The sequence below is a fragment of the Danio rerio genome, chromosome 14 (assembly GCF_052040795.2).
Source record: "Danio rerio strain M-AB ecotype USA chromosome 14, GRCz13ab, whole genome shotgun sequence".
Classification (NCBI taxonomy): domain Eukaryota; kingdom Metazoa; phylum Chordata; class Actinopteri; order Cypriniformes; family Danionidae; genus Danio; species Danio rerio.
Genome location: NC_141034.1, coordinates 56,373,077 through 56,395,000, shown reverse-complemented (window position 1 = coordinate 56,395,000; position 21,924 = coordinate 56,373,077). Strand labels below are relative to the sequence as shown.

Sequence of the window (21,924 nt, the reverse complement as noted above, 5' to 3'; positions counted from 1 at the left end):
TGCAAAACACTTCTGCTGTGGCTTCATAGGTAATAGTTAAACTTCAAATTTGATGAACTTGATTTTTACAGGTCAGCCATTTTGGGCGTCGCCCATTTCGATTTTTGGCCAAAAATGCTATCTTTTACCAACACATTCACATATCATTACAAAACATGGTATGCATCTGGCACAATGATAGAGGACAGTCTTAACATTAATCAGACCAAACATGAAGTCTCAAAATCAAACTCTCTAGCGCCACCACTTGTCCAAACTTTCACGTATGTTTCAATTAGATCAATTTTTGGCCAAAAATGCTATATTTTACCAACACATTCACATATTACAAAACATGGTATGCATCTTCAACCTCATGCCCTGAAAGTACTCAAAAACTTCTGGAGCAGCGCCACCTTTTGGTCAAAAGTGCTTGGCCCCTTAATTGCTGCTTGCAGCTATATTTATTATTATTATTTGTCTCTGTTAAACATCTAATCAAATATTTAAAAAAAGAATTAAAATTTCACACCAGGGCTAATCATTTCACCTACAACTGTAAATAAATCATGCACATGCTTATATGAAATCCCTCCTGCATATTTAACCTGAAAAGAGCTGTATAACGGATGTGTTTGTGTGGTGTTATTGAGATCTCCACTCTGGACAGCAGGCGTTGTGTTTCAGTATGGGATCCTGAGCTCCATTAGCTCAAGTTCTGTTTCACTGGCTCTTTCTTCATTACCATCTGCCAGCAGCAAAAGTGGAACGACATTAACAGCAAAGCTACAGGGACGACCTACAAGAGAAGGAGAGTTTCTGCGAGCTCCTCCTTGTGTTAAAGCTGTATGATTGTAGTCCGTCTGCAGCCCGAAACTCGCCTCACCAACTGCAATATGCCGCTAATTTGTCGCTGATAAATTGGTTGAGATATTTCTCAATATGAATCCATCCTGGTCTGCTAACTCGTGCCTTTAAATTGAGCCAAAATGAGAACAGTTGTCCATTTTTGAAGTAACCGTCTGTTTTCCCAATGATAATGTTCTTGGATAAAGCTCTGTGTGAAGACAATCTGCTGGGCGTCTGCTGTTCTCCAAATAGAGGATAATTCAGTGATGAGCAGAGGCTGTGATGGACATGAATACCGAATGAATCACAACCTTTTTTTCTTTTCTTTTTGGTGGTGTTTTGTCTTTATTAAGGCATGGATAGTAGCATAGTTTAGGATTATTGTCTGTTTGTTTGTTTTGTACAAGAAGAATACACAACAATGCATTTGTTGTATGACTAATTATATCGTTAAAGTTGTATATAAAATACTTTTGTAGTTCGTTTGTGTAAAAATATCTTAATACTTAATAATAAATAATAAATAACGATTAAATAATTAATAAATAATTAATAAATAATTAATATTTTATTTTATTTTATTTTATTATTTTAATTAATTAATTAATTAATTAATGTATTTATTTTTTTATTTTATTTTAGTTATTTTATTTATTTATTTATTTATTTTCTTATTCATTCATTCATTCATTTAATATAAATCAATAAATGTATAAAAGCTATGAATAAATGTATAAATGTATAAAAACAAACAAACAAAGAAACAAACATAAATAAATAAATAAAAATGTTTTAAAATAATAGCACCATATTTAATGAACACTAGATATCGTCTTATGCCTTATTTCGTTGTTTTTATGCATGTGCAATTGCTGAACAAATGTAACCATAATAATTGCATTTTCCCAAAAGTTTTGGGGATCTTGAAAAGAGCCAACAACAACATCCAAAGAACTACAGGCCTCAGTTAACCTGAGTGTTCATGACTCCCCCATAATAAAGCGACTGGGAAAAATTGGTTTGTGTGACAGAGTACCAAGATGTAAACCCATGCTTAGCATAAGAAGCATAAAGGCCTGTCTCAGGTTAGCCAGAAAACATCTTAAGACCTTCTGGATGCGTTGTTGCTGCAATTCCTTTGGGTATTTTCAGTCAGCCGGCTGCTCCCGGGAAGGTTCTCCTATGTTGCATGTTTTTGCCATTTGTAGATAATGGCTCTCACTGTGATTCGCTGCAGTTCCAAATCTGTAGACATGGCTTTATAAGCTTTTTTTTTTTTTCTTTTTCAATTTTATTTGTCAATCATTTTTTTAATTCTTTAGATCTCGGCATGTTGTTTAGCTTTTGAGGATCTTTTGGTCCACTTCATATTTCATTTTTTTTTTTTAGATTTCTGCATGATGTCTAGCTTTTGAGGATCTTTTGGTCTACTTCCCCTCATTTCATTCTGAATTTCTTTAGATCTCGCCATGATGTCTAGCTTTTGAGGATCTTTTAATCTATTTCATTTTTTTTTTTTTTTTAGATATTGGCATGATGTCTAGCTTTTGAGGATCGTTTGGTCTACTTAGTTTCTTTTTTATTATTTTTTTTTTTTTATAGATCTCTGCATGATGTCTAGCTTGTAAGGAACTTTTGGTCTACTTCCCCTCATTTCTTTTTGATTGTATTTAGATCTTGGCATGATGTTTAGCTTTTGAGGATCTTTTGGTCTACTTCATTTCTTTCTGAATTTGTTTTAGATCTCGGAATGATGTCTAGTTTTAAGGATCTTTTGGTCTACTTCCCTTCATTTCTTTTTGAATTTGTTTAGATCTCGGCATAATGTCTAGCTTTTGAGGATCTTTTGGTCTACTTCAATTAATTTCCTTTTACATTTTTTTTTTTTTTTGATCTTGGCATGATGTTTAGCTTTTAAGGATTTTTTTTTGGTCTACTTTGCTTTGTCAGGCAGATCCTCGGGTGTGCTAATTATTTAATTAGTGTTAATTAGTTATGTTTCAGCAAGGGGTCAAAAGCTTTCTCTCACAGGACAGTGTTTTCACTTAACACTAAAAATCTTCAGTTCAAATATGCATTATATGTTTACACTAGTATTGACTAATAAATATTGAAACACTTTTTCACATTACTGTATTCATGAATTAATTTCTAACTGCTTACCCAACTTTTTCTTAAGCATATGCAAGCATCTTAATTAATTTAACCTTCTGTGTTTAAAATAGAATTGTTTGCCTATATATATGCATTATATTCATATAAATATATATATATATATATATATATATATATATATATATATATATATATATATATATATATATATATACATATATATATATATATATATATATATATATATATATATATATATATATATATAATGCAAGAACATTATAAGTAATTGAAATTGAATGACAGAAAAGTAATTCAATTACTGTTTATTACTCATTAGACCCAACACTGATCTCCCGATTAACTACTGTACTGTGAGACACTGATTCAGGCTGTTTAACAGATTACTAGGGTCTCGAAGGAGAGAGTTTGCATTAGTATAGAGCGTTTCTCTGAAATATGTGCCAGACAGACTGACACATGTAAGTCTACGTCTCTGTTGACAGATGGAGAGTATAATCCTGTAATTGGCACGCACTATGTTGTTCAGCAGTGAAAATTGGTAGCCATTCAGAAAATGCGATCTAAACATAAGCACAATGCGGCATCTCAAAGCATGTGATAAAATAACATAATCACATACGAAGCATTTGCCGTCTCGTGGATATTTCTTTGATTCAGCGGTTGTTTGCTAGGGTAAGAATAGAGGTGGAAAATGCATGCAATTTCGTTTGATGTTATCTGCTCCGGTTTTCCCACCAGAGAGCTTTTTTTTCCCGCCTTCTTCTTCTTTCTGGATGCATTTGCCATGTTTTGCAGCTAAATGCATTGAAACATTTTGTCCTAGACTTCACAGTATTTAATTTTAGAACTTTTAATTGGTTTTGGAGTCTTGCTGCAGGGGATGTTTATGCATATGTGGAGTCCCGCAGTTGTTGGAGCTGAAATTTCAGTGATTTATTGTTAGTATACACTTGATTGTCTGTGTTTGGATGTAAATAACAGCATACTACTATTTCTACTTCACCTACTCCAAATGTTAAGTTGAAATTGGAGTTCTTAATGTTGTTAATGCGTTAAGTTGGAGTTGGGATTTTAATTTCATTTAAACATTAACGCAGCAGCTGTGTTTGTTCATATTTAACCAACCTTTCTGCGTTTTTTTACTATGAATGAAAGTATATTTGAAGTTTTCAGAATGTGATGGAGCTCTCTGGCTATTGTTTTCTGTGATGCAATGTGTAGATTTTGTTTTTGTGTGTGAAGAATTATCCAGAAGATGTAGCTTAATAAGCTTTAGACTCTATCTATTACAGTATAATTGGACTTTTAAAAGTCATACCATTTTGATTAGAGATAAACAAACATGTGACTTTTTTACTAAATTTATTAACTTTTATTCTTGATTCTTATCCTTATGTTAACAATTTTAAGTAATTGTTGATCATTTATTTTTTTCTTATTCTTATAATAATTTCTATTGTTTTTATTATGCAATGTTTATTTATATCCACATACAAAAATATGCAAATATAACCACTATGTGTAACTTACAAACCAAACATTTAATTATTTAATTATTTTATTAATTAACTAATAATAATAGGAATAAACCGCCAGCTTTTCCAGCACGTTTTTTGCAGCGGATGCCCTTCCAGCCGCAACCCATCTCTGGGAAATTCATTATTATTATTATTTTTTTTTTTATTATTATTATTATTATTATTATTATTATATATATATATATTTTTTAATTATTATTATTATTATTATTATTATTATTGTTGTTGTTGTTGTTGTTGTTATAAAAAGGAATGATAGCAATAATATTGTTGAAATCAATGGTTACGTTATGTTTTGCTATAATAATAATAAAAATAATAATAATAATAATAATAATAATAATAATAATAATAATATTAATAATAATAATAATAATAATATTATTATTATTATCATTATTATTATTATTATTATTATTATTATTTATTGTTATTATTTTTTTTATTATTTTCTTCTTCTTCTCATGTTATAAACAATAATGATAGCAATAATTATTGTTGAAATCAATGCTTATGTTATGTTGTTTTGCAATAAATTATATAGAAAATAATAATAATAATAATAATAATAATAATAATAATAATAATAATAATAATAGTGTTATTATTGTGTTATAGATAATAATAGTAATAACAATAATTATTGTTGATATCAATGCTTTGGTTATGTTAGATTTTGCTATTATTATTATTGTTGTTGTTATAAATTACAATGATAACAATAATTGTTGAAATCAATGCTTGTTATGTTATATTTTGGTATGATTAATATTATTAAAAATAATAATGATAAAAAATAATTGCTGATATCAATGCTTATGTTCTGTTATGTTTTACTATGAATTTCATTGTTCATTACAATAATAATAATAATAATAATAATAATAATAATAATTGACATCAGTGCCTCACTAACTTAAATTCTAAAGCAATAATGCATGCAAAACCAACTGCAGATGTAATGCATAACGGTCCAAAGCGTTTAAAGTTGCATAGCCATTTCACTCAGTATTGCGTTCTCCCAAAGCGAGCCTGTAGAGACACAGATGAGTTGATCATCTCCAGCTTGAGTCAATCTCTGTAGAGGTACGGACGGGTGCAGAGGCCAGGTGGACCCAATCAAGCTGCTAAATCAAATGTAAATGGCGCCGACAGGGCAGGGCAGGCCCACACGTCCCGCTTTGTAATGCATTGTCGGAGCGTGGAGCATCAAATCACACCCTTGTGTCGAGCTGACGGGTTGCGACATCTGTATGTGGAGCTGAACAATTGAATTGGGCAAAAGGAGCAACGGTTCACGGCGTTCTGCTCGGGAAGTTTAGCCAATCTCCTGTGGGGTTTTTTTCGCCACTTTCAAACATGCAGATGAAAGGGCTGAAGCTTGTGGTGTTGTGTAATTACCTTTTCTATTGGCACGCGGTCGGACAGGGTTGCTCCTGGAGCTCGGACAGAATGCTTTACATCATTTTCATCTTTTAGCAAGATGCAGAAACTAAAGGTGTGCAATATTAATGAGGAAAATATGCCAGATATAATAAGATGTGGTGTTTTTGTGCTTGTCTTGTGATGGATAAATTAGTCTTCAAATGATTTATCGAATGGCTGATTCATTGACTACATGATTCTTTCAAAGATTGATTCATTCAGGAGTGAAACTAAGATCCATTATTAACGTTTGTGTGTGCACTGTGAATATTTTTGATTTGCGTCTATAAACGTGCAAATTCATGAATGTTTCTTCGGCTTAGTCCCTCTATTTATCAGTGGTCATCACAGCGGAATGAACCACCAACTTATCCAGCAGATGCCCTTCCAGCCACAACTCAGTACTGGAAAATAAATGCATTAAATTATTATATTATATTATATTATATTATATTATATTATATTATATTATATTATATTATATTATATTATATTATATTATATTACATTATATTATATTATTTAATTTTATTTAATTTTTATGAATATTATATTATATTATATTATATTATATTATATTATATTATATTATATTATATTATATTATATTATTTTATTTAATTAAATTTTTATGAATATTATATTATATTATATTATATTATATTATAGTATATTATTAAATTTAATTTAATTTAATTTAATTTAATTTAATTTTAGTATTATGTATATTAAATTAATTTAAATTTAATTTTATTATTATGTATTTTTATATTATTATATTATATTTTATTATATTATATTATTAAATTAAATTAAATTTAATTATTTTAATTACATTTTTATGAATTTTATATTATAATATTTAAATTAAATTAAATTAAATTAAATTATTGTTGTTTATAATAATAATATGCAAAATAATTTTCACATACATATAAAAAACATTGTGTAATTGCCTTTTTCATCTGCACACGGTTGGACCAGGGTTTTTTGTCAATGTCTGGAGGGCCACTGCTCTGCACAGTTTAGTTCCAACCCTGCTTCAACACACTAAAGTAGCACTCAAACTGGACTTTTCTCCCTATAGACTTCCATTTATACGCACATGAATGCGTCAAACAGGTAACGCAAGCTCGTGCAACAAGTTTCGCAGTTCGCTGCATTGCAAAGTTGGTTAACTCTGACTTGAAAAATCGTATCACTTGACTGTGTGTGACCAACCAAGGATCAAAACATGACCTCTCTCTTTTTTTGAATCTGTAATTATCTTGTTTTTATCCCAGGGCTATACAACAGAATTCGGCATGCTAACCGCAGAATTACCTGTAGGTTGCAAATACGCCTGAAGGACTCTCCAGGAACTGAATCTGAGACCTGTGGAGTAAGCGGAAGAAAAATGAATGAATGAATCAGTATCACATTTGCACTCATGCTGATATTCACCAAACGTCACTCCTGCTTGTGTGATCTTACTGAACTATACCGTATCCTATAAAAGCACATTATTTTCTGCTTTCATAACTTCAATTACAGGCTCATTCTGACTGCATTATAAAAGACTTCACCGCACAGCGAACACATTTAGACTCTCAGTGTTTGTGTTTTGCATAATGTCAACTCACACATTGATAAAACAACAATTACTATATTTCTGTTGACCATAAACATCACATATGCCTAATGCACAAACACTAATGCTTTATGATTATGCATTCACTCATTCAAGGCTTGCAAAGCAGCAAATGTCAGGTTTGGTGTCACATCATGTAATGCTCGAGTATTTCAAGGATGGATGTTTTTCATTGGAATAAACAGAAATCCTTTTCTCTCAGTGCATTTAAGTGTGTAAAGGCCACTAATTAGGGACCCTATTGGAATTGCTCTGCTTCTTATTATTATTCCAGCCTGATCTCACAGGGAAACGTAAATAGTTTACGTTTTGTCAGTTTAGTGGCTAGTTTGTACGAATTTACATGAGTTCAGTCATACAAAAATGTACGATTTTAAGAAGGAGGCGTGGCACCTAACCCCACCCCTAACCCCAACCGTCATTGGGTGATGAGCAAATCGTACTAAAATGTACGAATTAGATCGTACGAATTCATACGAATTAGCCACTAAATCAAAAAGTTACGAATTGCCGTGAGATTGTGTTGGTTATTGTTCCAACACAAATTGCATTTTGAGGGTCTAAACAAGGGATGCCCTGATCCTGATACTTAGATAGGATATCAGTTTGATACCGCATATTTTTTGCTGGATCGGGTATCGGCCAGCTGATCTAAATGCAATCTTGCGCGTGCGCTATATTTCCTGTTTATAAGCTAACTAAGTCATAAAGGTAGCCTATTATAAGGCATAGAAAGTTGTTATGTATGCTACTATATCCCAAATGTTCTGAACAGTGGCGTAGCACATGGGCCCGCAGGGCACGCACCGCGGGGGGGCCCCGCGGGATTAGGGGGCCCCACGTCGTCGCGATTTTCAATAATTGAAAATCCGGCAACCGCAATAATCAAACTCTTGGGAACAACTGTGGTCAGAACCAAAGTGCACAGGTCTGTGTTCTCTGAACACCTCTCAAGCGGTGGACTACTTCATTCTGATTGCTTGCCTGCAATGTTGCCAACTTAGCGACTTTGTCACTAGATTTAGCGACTAATCTAGCGACTTTTTGTGTTTTATTGGAGATTTTTTTAGATTGTCATTTGTCCATACTGTATCATCCCTACTCTTCTCAACGAGCTGCGTGTGATGCCGCCGCCCCCTCCCCCGCCTCACAGCACTCACAGGCGGCCCAGTCAGTCCTCTACAGCAGCCTCTCCCACCTGCAGCCCGAGAGCAGATCACCCCTCTGCGTACCGACGACAAATGATTTAGCACAGGCAGTGTGAAGGTATTTCCCTTGTACAGTCAAACCGATCTACTTCTCCTTTATTTTAACAATTTAATTGGACCGTTTCTTCTTTTCTTGTTCACGATCACAGATATTAGTGACAGTTTCTGAACTTGTCTGAGTTTATTTCATATGAGAGATTACTGCACATTCACTACACATCTATAATGACATACTGTATTCAAACAGCAATAAATTTAGTTAAATAAACATGATTATATAAAGTGTAGAGCAATTATAAATACCCCTTTATTACCCATAGGCTGTTAAACAAACAGAAACGGTAGAACGTGATGACGTCAGTGATATGCAAATTGACGTATACCCCCCCCCCCTAATCAGGGGTCCCCGTCAGCATTCCCTGCAGGGGGGCCTCCGCATTTTGCGCTACGCCACTGGTTCTGAAGCCATTCTACTGTTTAATGTGAAGTCAATCATTCTCCATCCATTCATGATGCAAGCTGTGTGTTGCGTTCATGACATCACAAAAAACTCCAAGACTATTTGTTCCTGGTGGTTTAAATAATCAGTGGAGAAATGCATTTAGGTTAGCATTAAATGGCTTTATTTTGACCTGTAACAAGGAGATCATTGCTGTTTCAAAATCATGTTGCTCTGTGTCTGTTATATAGACCAGCAGATTGCATTCGCAAAACTGGAGTTGAGAGGGTTATCACCTGCTCTTCACACACAAACTAGGCCTACCCGAAACTTCAGGCTCAATAATACATTGGTCGGATCCTCAACGCACTTATGTCTTGGTTTTGTGCTGCTCAGTTTTGAAAGTGTTTGACACTCCGTAAGATTATTCTCACAATGAATCTCTCTTCTGTCATCCTTCTGACTGAATTTATTCTTCTGAGGGGAATACTTTCAGTGCTGCGAATAGTTTGTAAAGCCTGGCTCTTTGTGGTCAAAGTAGTTGATTAAATTAATAAAAGTCAAACTGACGGGCGCAGTATCATTCATTCATTCTCTCGTCAGCTTAGTCCCTTTATTAATCCAGGGTCGCCACAGCGGAATGAACTGCCAACTTATCCAGCAAGTTTTTACGCAGCGGATGCCCTTCCAGCCACAACCCATCTCTGGGAAACATCCACACACACTCATACACTATGGACAATTTAGCCTACCCATTTCACCTGTACCGCATGTCTTTGGACTGTGGGGGAAACCGGAGCACCCGGAGGAAACCCACGCGAATGCAGGGAGAACATGCAAACTCCATACAGAAACGCCAACTGAGCCGAGGTTCAAACCAGCGTCCTTCTTGCTTTGAGGCGACAGCACTACCTACTGCGCCACTGCATCGCCTCACAGTATCATTAAGAGAAAAATATTTTAGCCTAATACTGGCTACTCTAAAACTGAATACGTCCCTGTAATTTTATTTATATTAACACTTTATTTAAGAGACTTGTTTGTGTTTTGGCGCTGAAGCATACAAGCGGTCCTTGTTTTGAACTTTCTCCGTCTTACTCATGGCGAGATTTGGCGAGGGATTTTTAAATTAAACTAGCCTCAGATTGTTTAGTTTAGTCTGTGTCAAACCTGCAGTAAAAAATATCGGGCTTTGCTAAAAGGCTGGTTATTTTACCAATGATTAGTGTCAATAGTGGTAGCTTATTACATATTTTAAAGAAAAATCTTAATATTAAAACCAGTTAAACTTAATCGACTATTACATTAAACGTCATCGACTTTTGCTTTCAGATTTAAAGGGCTAGCATTGCACCAGACCTCTTTAAGTGGGTTCGTTTGAAAGTGTAGAATCTATATTTTATGCACACATGCATCACTTTGGTTTTAAATAAACAGTATTTTGGATACTCGAGCTGGGTATTGAACATTGGTTGATTTTCATATTTTTCATATGACACATGTACAAGTTATAGCTCAAATGAAAGCTCTTGCCGGTGCTCATACGGTTCTAGTGTTGTTCTTACTGAATTATATTCACATATCAAACAGTTGCCCAATGAATATCTGTGTTTCTATGGTGCAGAAGTGAAGACAATACATTCATGATCAATAAGCAGCCCCAGATAGCACAGACAGCTGTCATCTCTCACCTTATGCTGTGCGCTTCAGGGCCATTCTCCTCTGTTTTTGAGGTGATGTGCATAAGTAATGCTTTTATATGTCTGATGTGCTCCAAACACAGTGAATTATGTTTGATCAAACAAAAGAATAGTGAAATATGGAAACAATGATCGCTACCTGTGGCTTGTACAGCACCTCTCATCAGTTGGAACACAATAACTTTTGCATAGATTATGGTGGAGACCTTTTTCTTTTTTCCTATGATTACAGACATGTGCAGGAACCACCAACATTAATTACAGCACGCTAGATCACACACAACCTAAAAGGCACACTTTCAAACTTGAGTTTATAAAAAAACACCTTTTTTTAGGTGTTTATTATAACACAGACAACATATACAGTTATTTTAAACACTTTCAATAGTGTTTTATGAAAATTCAAAGGGTTTTCTTTAAAATGATACCAAATTTTTGCATTTACACCTCTGCATGTGGATTTGGGAAGCTTTTAAATTTGGGTGGGCAAAATCCAGGCGGAAATCCCAAAATAGCAGCAGAGTTTAACTGGATAAGTATGTGAATTTGGATGCAGCAATAGTTTCATGCACACATGCAAAAATTGGCACACACATTAAACATGTCAATACCAATAAAAGATTGGCACAAAGAGATGTCATTGGCAGTTTTTGATTCATTTATCAGCTTAAATTAATATTTTCCACTGTTCTCTGTCATCCTAAGGTTAGTGGAAAGTTCTGTTTGCAGCTTTAATTGCATATTAGGACCAGAGATCTATCTTTATTGCTGGTGTTTCCTTGACTTTCCTCTGAATATTTGACTGAGAAATTACCACTGCTTGACAGCGGCATTGTTTATCTTCCTGGGTGTTTGAATGTTTGTGCCTCTAATATGTACCATTGCTTTGACTGACAGATGAATTGACATTACATTTCAGACAAACAAAAAGCCCCACATTCGCTCTAAACACCCCTATCTGTCTCTGTCTCTCTGAAAACAGGCACATCCCACCTCAATAACAGATCAATCCCGCCGACATTTGGACATTTATTCATTTTTCTCTCTCTCTCTCTCTCTTTCTCTGTCTCTGTTTTCCTCTTTTCCCACTCAAAGAATGAAAACGAAATTAAACATTGAGCAAAAGATAAATGGCGCCAACACGACAGCTCAAAACACTCTCTCTGTTTATTTGCTGAATGTGTTCTGCTAAAATGCATCTGATTAATCTGTGCTTTTGTCCTGTTTTTCATTTAGAAATATCTAATAGTTTTATTAAAACGAGGTCAGTTTACTTGATTTTGTTTTTGTCAAGATTTCATTGTTTTTAAGTTGTTGTTGATGGTAATAGTTCAAATGTGTTAAATAAATAAATACATTTCAGCTAAAATTGTTCATTAATCTTGTTGTACAGTACTTTTATATCTATGCTTGTTTGATTGAGCCATAATCATTCATTCAGTCATTTATTTTCTTGTCGGCTTAGTCCCTTTATTAATCCGGGGTCGCCAAAGCGAAATGTACCACCAACTTATCCAGCAAGTTTTTACACAGTGGATGCCCTTCCAGCCACAACTCATTTCTGGGAAACATCCACACACACATTCACACACACACTCATACACTACTGACAATTTAGCCTACCCAATTCACCTGTACCGCATGTTTTTAGACTGTGGGGGAAACCGGAGCACCCGGAGGAAACCCACGTGAATGCAGGGAGAACATGCAAACTCCACAAAGAAACACCAACTGAGCCGAGGCTCAAACCAGGGACCTACTTGCTGTGAGGTGACAGCACTACCTACTGCGCCACTGCATCGCCAGCCATAATCATAACGAAGCTAATTTAGTCAGATTTAGTTTTTATAAAAACATTTCAGCTTAATAAAATGTAGCCTACATAATTCATACTACTACTATGACTACTACACTGTAAAAACAATTCTGGTTGGATTACATTTTTAAGCTGAAGCAAATTAGTCTTCTGAGTCAATTGAACTTGTATTATGTTAAAAAAGCTTGTGTAACTTAATAAATTTAAGTTAGAACATGATTAACTTGATCATATGTTTTTTTTTACAGTGTAATAATAATAATAATAATAATATTAATAATGATAATATTAATAATAATAATAATCATTAATTCATTCATTTTCTTTTCGGCTTATGTTTTACGCAGCGGATGTCCTTCCAGCCGCAACCCATCTCTGGGAAACATCCACACACACTCATACACAACGGACAATTTAGCCTACCCAATTCACCTGTACCACATGTCTTTGGACTGTGGGGGAAACCGGAGCACCCGGAGGAAACCCATGCGAATGCAGGGTAAACATGCAAACTCCACACAGAAACGCCAACTGAGCCAGCCGAGGCTCGAACCAGTAACCTTCTTGCTGTGAGGCGACAGCACTACCTACTGCGTTGCAATAATAATAATAATAATAATAATAATAATAATAATAATAATAATAATAATAATAATAATAGTAGTAGTAGTACTAATAGGAGCAACACGTTTTTTAAAATTACAACTTTATTGATTTGATTAAAACATATAAAAACTACTACTTCAAATAATAATAATAATAATAATTATTATTATTATATTATTATTATAATAAACTGTAACCTGTAAACTGTAACCTCTGCCAAATGTAGTTTTTCCTTCCAATTAAATATTTAAAAGCATATATTAATAACATCAACAAAAAAAAATAATAAGAAGAACAACAATAACAAAAATAATAACAATAATAATTATAAAATCAATAATGATAAAACTACAACTTTGATTTAATTAATTTAACAATTTAATCATGAACCAACTTTAGTTGTTCCTTAAGTTATTGTTTAAAAGCATACAATAATAACAATAGTAACAACAACAACAACAACAACAACAACAATAATAATAATAATAATAATAATAATAATAATAATAATAATAATGATAATAATAATAATAATAATATTATTATTATTATTATTATTATTATTATGGTTTTTAATAGTGGTGATAGACAACTAGTTATTTATACAATTACTTGTATTTTTATTTATTTGTTAGTTTGTTTGTTTATTTAGTTACTTTGTTAATTTTTGTTATTTTGTTTGTTTTGTTTATTTTGTTTGCTTGTTTGTTTATTTTGTTTGTTTATTTATATATGTGTTCAACTATTTGAATACAAAGGCAGAAACTTGATCTAATACGGTTAGATCAGTCTAAATATCTCACACGTATTCTGCTTGCGTGCATTTTCACTAGAAAAAACAAGTAAAAAATACTTACCAGCAGAGTTTTGCCTTCTGCCTACATAAATGCAGCGCAAGGCACAAATGCAAACAGCTGAATATTGTCAATGATTATTCCTGAAAGCTTTGGGTGAGCAGTATGTTGAATTCCATGTGTGTGTGTGTGCGTGCGTGCGTGTGTGTGTGAATGCTGTCCTCTGGAGCCACTGCTAATAAACTGGCCTGATTTGATTTCCTGCGGAAAGAGTGTGAGTCCTGCATGGGGTCTGATGTCCCCCTGCGGGCCCCTGGGCCTCATTATGGGCTGCCGCTGCTGTGTGACGGTGCACTGATGGAGTGTTGGTCAGCACTGGACACTCACAGCAGGACACTGATCTAACAAACAGATTCTGCTTTGAAGCACTGGGAGACATAGTGGAAGGGGATAAACATGTGAAATGCAGTTTTATTGGTTGGTTGGTTGGCTGGTTGGCTTAATCGTCCATTTGTTGTTCATTGGTTGGTTTGATCCGTCATTCATTGGATTGGTTGGTTGGCTGATTGCTTTGTTCATCTGTTCAGTTGTTAATTCATTCATCTATTTGTTGGTTCATTCATTTGTTCTTCCATTTGATCGTTCATTTGTTGGATTGGTTAGTTGGTTAGTTCGTTTGTTCATTGGTTTGTTGGTTTATTGGTTCATTCATTCATTGGTATTGTTGGTTAGTTTGTGGGTTGATTGGTTCGTTTATTACCTTGTTTGTTCATTCATCCATTTGTTGGTTCATTTGTTTGTTTGTCTAATAACTGGTTTGTTCGTTCATTCATTGCATTGGTTGGTTGGTTTGTTTATTTGTTCATTTGTTTGTTCGTTCATCTTTTCAATGGCCCATTTATTTGTTTTGTCCATTCGTTCGTTCAAAGGATTGGTTGGTTTGTTGCTTTATTTGTTCATTGGTTTGTTGGTTCATTTGCTCATTCATTTGTTGGATTTGTTGTCTGGTTGGTTCATTTTTTTTAATGTGTTGGTTCGTTCATTTGTTTATTCATCCATTCATTTGTTGGTTAATTCATTTGTTTGTCCATTCAATGGTTTGTCCGTTCATTAATTGCAATGGTTGGTTGGTTGGTTTGTTTATTTGTTCGTTCATTCATCTGTTAAATGGTCTATTTGTTTGATTGTTTGTTTGTTCGTTCATTCATTGGATTGGTCGGTTGGTTTGTTCCTCTGTTCGTTTGTTCATTCATTAATCCGTTTGTTGGTTCATTCACTTGTTCATTCATTTGTTGGATTGGTTGGTTGCTTCAGTCGTTTGTTCATTGGTTTGTTGGTTCATTTGTTGGCTGGTTGGCTAGTTTGTTGGTTCGTTGGTTGTTTCGTTCATTTGTTCCTTCATTCATCCATTTGTTGTTTCATTTGTTCATTTTTGTCCATTTGCTGGTTTGTTCGCTCATTCGTTGGCTTGGTTGATTGGTTCATTCATTTGTTCATCCATTCGTTCATTCGTTTATTCATTCCTGGATTGGTTGGTTGTTTTGTTTATTGGTTTGTTGGTTCGTTCATTCATTGGATTGGTTGAATGGTTGGTTCATTTGTTTGTTGTTTTATTGGTTCATTGGTTCGTTTGTTGGTTTGTGTTTGTTTGTTTATGTATTTATTCAAGCAAAGTCAAATTGACATATTAAGGATGCCACAGCTACTATGTATATAGTAGTACATGATATGTGTTTTATAAATATGTGAACTGTTTAATATTTGAGGTTGGAAAAGCAAAAAATAAAAATAAAATAAAATAAAATAAAATAAATAAATAAATAAATAAATAAATAAATAAATAAATAAATAAATAAATAAATAATTTATTTATTTATTTATTTATTTATTTATTTATTTATTTATTTATTTATTTATTTATTTATTTATTTATTTATCAATCATAAAACATAAATAGTGCAAAATATAAGGTATAGAATTGTAAACATTAGTCAGTATTGTATAAGGAAAGTCTATAAGTATACATGGTAAGTAAGCTTTTATTGTACAGAACCCCTCAGACCTGTGGATTAGAGATAATAACAGGAGCAGCATCACAGCAGGTGATTTGTCAGTAATTATGTTGAAATGTCTTAAGGTGCTGAATTTGTTTCCAAAGTGCTGCTTTGAAGGCTCTGGCGGCGCTTTAGACGAATGATTTAAAGACAGGAGAGTTTCAGTGTGCTGACAGGCAAACAGCATGCAGAAGCACAACACAATCATGTTGATGGGAGGATTTTTTTTTATATATATATAAGGATGGTAACAGTGAAAAGGGACAACACTATATATGTAGAGTAACAATTATTAAATAAAACAAAATTAAACATGCAACAAAAACATACCACATTTCTCCTTTTTTAGTGCACTGTGTATTGATTTTAATGTACCATACTCTTATTTTAACACTCTATATAGACCATTTCGATGTGGTCGTTGGCCCATGAACATTTCCTGCTTGTTATCAAACTATTTCATAATGGTAACAAGAAGCAATTCAAGCATAACTTAATGTTAAAACTGCTATAATAACATCAATTCGTGGCTCTTTTTGAATTCTTGCGAGATATAGAGATAAAAAAAATGTAAAACAGGACATGTTTTAGGACCATTGCTTTTGTTTACATCCCTCAAAATGATCTATTTAATACCTCAAATATATAGGAAACCTTGAATGGGAAGAGGAAATAAAACATGATCAAAGACACAAGCTATGATAGATGAGGTATGGTTTGGGTATGAACATTTTTATTAGAATTTTATTTTCATTATTGCTGTTTGTTTGTTTGTTTGTTTGTTTGTTTGTTTGTTTGTTTGTTGATTTGTTCATTTGTTTTGATATTGCTGTTGCTATCATCACAGGATATTGCTCTCATCATCACAAACTTAAAGCAGATATTTTGAAGACCAGTGTTACAGCCCAAAACCCAAAACTGGCTCGAATAACAACATCAAGGTTTGAGTCGAACATATGTATGGACACAGACGCTTGAATTAATAAACTGACTTCTCGTCAATACTCCTTAATTTCCATAAATCAAATGTTTCCAAAAAGAGACAACAAAACATTAACAAAAATCATGTAGACAGGTAGGGCAGCTAAGTGTAACGGAGGCCAGCTAGTAAGTGCTGTGCAGGTATACCCCACTCCTTTGACCTCTAAAGTTGCTCTAGCGACATGTGCTAGAGGCCGTGGTCTTTAGCCTCCTTGTTAGAGCACCCGACTCCCATGCGGAAGGTCGCCGGTTCGATCCCAGCTCGGGGCAGGTTGGGTGGTGTAGGAATTAACCATCCTTGTTAGAGCACCCGACTCCCATGTGGAAGGTCGCCGGTTCGATCCCAGCTCGGGGCAGGTTGGGTAGTGTAGGAATTTAGCGTCCTTGTTAGAGCACCCGACTCCCATGCGGAAGGTCGCCGGTTCGATCCCAGCTCGGGGCAGGTTGTGTGGTGTAGGAATTTAGCGTCCTTGTTAGAGCACACGATTCCCATGCGTAAGGTTGCTGGTTCTATCCCAGCTCGGGGAAGGTTGGGTGGTGTAGGAATGTACCATCCTTGTTAGAGCACACGACTCCCATGCGGAAGGTCGCCGGTTCGATCCCAGCTCGGGGCAGGTTGGGTGGTGTAGGAATTTAGCGTCCTTGTAAGAGCACCTGACCCCCATGCGGAAGGTCATTGGTTAGTTCCCAGCTCGGGGCAGGTTGGGTGTTGTAGGACCGGAAGGGTTGCATAAGGAAAACAGGTTTCTGACTATAACTGTTTTAAATGGACAGAACTTACTTACAATTCCCGTGAAAGGAATAAAAACAGGTGAGTCTTCCGAGCCACTGCTTTCCTTCGCTAAACTAAATAAAAACCAAATAGTGTCTATGAAAAATAATCCACTACCTGCTACGAAAAACAAACAAATTATCAAAATAAACAAACTAGATAACACATTAAGAAAACTAAAGAATCAAAAAGTTAACAGGAATAAAACACTGAAGTGAGCGGCATGTAGATGGATCCTGGCTTGCGGAGCACTGCCAGCCAGACCGCCTGAGTGCAAGTCACCACCCACCTGCCGGTAGCCTTAAATACCAGGAAACCCAGTGATGTCACCGGCGTCATTCAGTCCTGGACAAGCCATGTGGAAAACTCCATCTACAACTCAATAAGCGCAACAAGCACACACACCAACACACCAACAAATAAATAAATTAATAAAATAAACCCAGACCCGCGTAACAACCATACCCACTGACTTAAAATTCAGTGTTCCACACAATTCGTTCACGTTGTCCCAACACAAACAGTTTATAGGGGAGTTTAAACACAAGTATGTGTCAGCAGTGTGTGAATATATACAGCTTCTGATGGTAAAAATCTATCAATTCTAATGTTTATAACCAGACTTGACTAAAACAGTCTGCAGAAACACTTTGACTGGCATTCTCCCTTAGTACAGGTCATCAGAGGGGGAAAGCCCCGCCCACTAGTGCCCATCTCTCCCTCATTAGCATAAAAAGCAGCAGCCCTGAGTGAGAAGCAGCCGTCAGTCCATTACTCATTAGAGTGTTTGAGCTGCTGAAGATAATGTCAGCATAGACTAGGAGGATTATAGGTGTGGAGATTTAGATGAAGCACAAATGAACAGTGACAGGAGTCTTCATAGACCGACATAAGCACGAAGCACACACTGAAGCACACATGAAGCCAGCACTAAGAACACTAGTGCTGTTTTACATCTGCCACTATGCTGATGCGCAGGCATTTGTAGCTCCGCCCTCTTTTACAAAGAGCACAATCTCATTTGCATTTAAAGCGACAGTCACCAAGACACCACAATTTGTATCAAAACCTAAAAGGGTCAGTTTCAGAGAGTTAGAAACATTATTAATGTGGTATATCGAGCTCAAACGTCATATACACACACTTTAGAGACATCATAGGCTTATTTTACATCTTGTAAAAGCATTTACATTTAGTCATTTAGCAGAAAAAGGAGCATAATTGCTCCCCTATAAGTTAACTTAACAAATTTAAGTAAAATTAACATAAAACTATTAAAATTTCAAGAATTATGTTGATTAAGCTCTTTTTATATAAGTAGTTTGAACAAATAATTTACTGAGTGTATCTCTTTATTAATCTCCTTAACAACAAAACAGATAAAGTAGTCGACATTATGATCGCTTGACCACTCTGACCTGACGCAGATGCGACCGTCACTCTCGGCTAGATAAATAACACACTCCTCGTGTCCTGAGGTGATCAGTAACCATCATTGATCTCCATCTAAAGAGTCATTTCAGGCTAATTCCTCACAGTTGTTTTTTCGGCAGATGCCATATGGTGAGGGTTTTGTGCCACCTGCCTTCAGGGCGCTGTTGTTGTTAGATTTGGAGGTGAGCTGCAATGGCAGGCTGATTTTGTGTGTGTGTGTGTGTGTATTTATTTATTTAATTTTGGCAAAGATTGAGCGGCATCACCTTGAATCAGCTAACAGGTGAAACGGCGCTCATCTGTTTGTTTTTTTTTCTCCATCTGATCCAGCGCAGATCTCTCCTCTAGAGGGTGGAGCAGGTGTAAGCTGCGTAAAATTAGCACAAACAGATTAGATTTATGAGAAAAGCTATGTCATTTACACTCTTTTTAATGTGATAGATGCACTCGGGGGAAATCTGAGACTTTCTATTATCCCAGGGAGCTGTTTGCATGCCTGCTTTATTAAAAGTATTTTTTAATAATGAGAGCATTACTGTCAGTCAGTCTTGGGGAAGATAGTCTGAAAACTAAACGGTTGTGATTCAATTCAGCACTTGAGTAAAAGTACAAATGCCCTTATTTAATATTACTCCAACAGAAGTATAAATATGCGAAATAATAATAATGCGAAAGTGTTTGATTTTTAATTTACTTACATATTAAATATAATGGTACTTACCAAAACTTGTCATACTCTGACCAAAATGATAATTCATGATCATACAAGTGATCCCATTTAGATCAGTATGTATAAGCAGTGAATCGATTACTAAAGATTCACTCTGAACATAAGAATTAGTGAATCCTTTACTGCAGACTTACTCTGAATGAATCATTTGAATTAGTGAATCATTTATTGCAGACTTGCTCTGACAGATCATTTGAATCAATGAATCATTTACTGCAGTTTCACTCTGAACGGATCATTTTAATAAGTAAATCATTTACTACAGACTCGTTCTGAATGAATCAGTTGAGTTAGTGAATCATTTACTGCAGATTCAATATAAAAAGATAATTGCAATAAGTAAACCATTTACTGCAGACTCGCTCTGTACGGATCATTTGATTTAGTGAATCATTTATTGCAGACTCACTCTGAATGAATTAGAATGGATCATTTGAATTAGAGAATAATTTATTGCACACTCACTCTGAATGAATCAGAATGGATCATTTGAATTAGAGAATAATTTATTGCACACTCACTCTGAATGAATTAGAATGGATAATTTGAATTAGTGAATAATTTATTGCAGACTCACTCTGAATGAATCAGAATAAATCATTTGAATTAGAGAATCATTTATTGCAGGCTCACTCTGAATGAATTAGAATGAGTCTGAATGAATTAGAATGGATAATTTGAAATAGTTTATCATTTATTGCAGACTCACTCTGAATGAATCAAGTTAGATAATTTGAATTAGTGAATCATTTATTGCAGACTCACTCTAAATAAATCAGAATGGATCATTTGAATTAGTGAATCATTTATTGCAGACTCACTCTGAATGAATCAGAATGGATCATTTAAATTAGTGAATCATTTATTGCAGACTCACTCTGAATGTATCAGAATGGATCATTTGAATTAGAGAATCATTTATTGCAGACTCACTCTGAATGAATTAGAATGGATAATTTGAAATAGTTTATCATTTATTGCAGACTCACTCTGAATGAATCAGATTAGATCATTTGAATTAGTGAATCATTTATTGCAGACTCACTCTGAATGAATTAGAATGGATAATTTGAAATAGTTTATCATTTATTGCAGACTCACTCTGAATGAATCAGATTAGATCATTTGAATTAGTGAATCATTTATTGCAGGCTCACTCTAAATAAATCAGAATGGATCATTTGAATTAGTGAATCATTTATTGCAGACTCACTCTGAATGAATCAGAATGGATCATTTAAATTAGTGAATCATTTGTTGCAGACTCACTCTGAATGTATCAGAATGGATCATTTGAATTAGAGAATCATTTATTGCAGACTCACTCTGAATGAAATAGAATAGATCATTTGAATTAGTGAATCATTTATTGCAGACTCACTCTGAATGAATTAGAATGGATAATTTGAAATAGTTTATCATTTATTGCAGACTCACTCTGAATGAATCAGATTAGATCATTTGAATTAGTGAATCATTTATTGCAGGCTCACTCTAAATAAATCAGAATGGATCATTTGAATTAGTGAATCATTTATTGCAGACTCACTCTGAATGAATCAGAATGGATCATTTGAATTTGTGAATCATTTATTGCAGACTCACTCTAAATAAATCAGAATGGATCGTTTGAATTAGAGAATCATTTATTGCAGACTCACTGTGAATGAATCAGAATGGATCGTTTAAATTAGTGAATCATTTATTGGAGACTCACTCTGAATGAATCAGAATGGATCATTTGAATTTGTGAATCTTTTATTGCAGACTCACTCTGAATGAATCAGAATAGATCATTTGAATTAGTGAATCATTTATTGCAGACTCACT

The 21,924-nt window shown here is 34.4% G+C and overlaps 1 protein-coding gene and 1 long non-coding RNA gene across 8 annotated transcripts in view; both read left to right on the top strand.

The window, feature by feature from the left end:
• Nucleotides 1–21,924, top strand: part of unc5a (unc-5 netrin receptor A) — a 716,311-nt gene that overhangs the window by 107,958 nt on the left and 586,429 nt on the right. The gene's annotated exons all lie outside the window — the stretch shown is intronic.
• Nucleotides 16,060–20,373, top strand: LOC147834070 (uncharacterized). The gene is made up of 4 exons (XR_015508029.1): nucleotides 16,060–17,601; nucleotides 17,774–18,830; nucleotides 18,919–20,204; nucleotides 20,252–20,373. It is a non-coding gene; the product is annotated as an uncharacterized LOC147834070 (long non-coding RNA).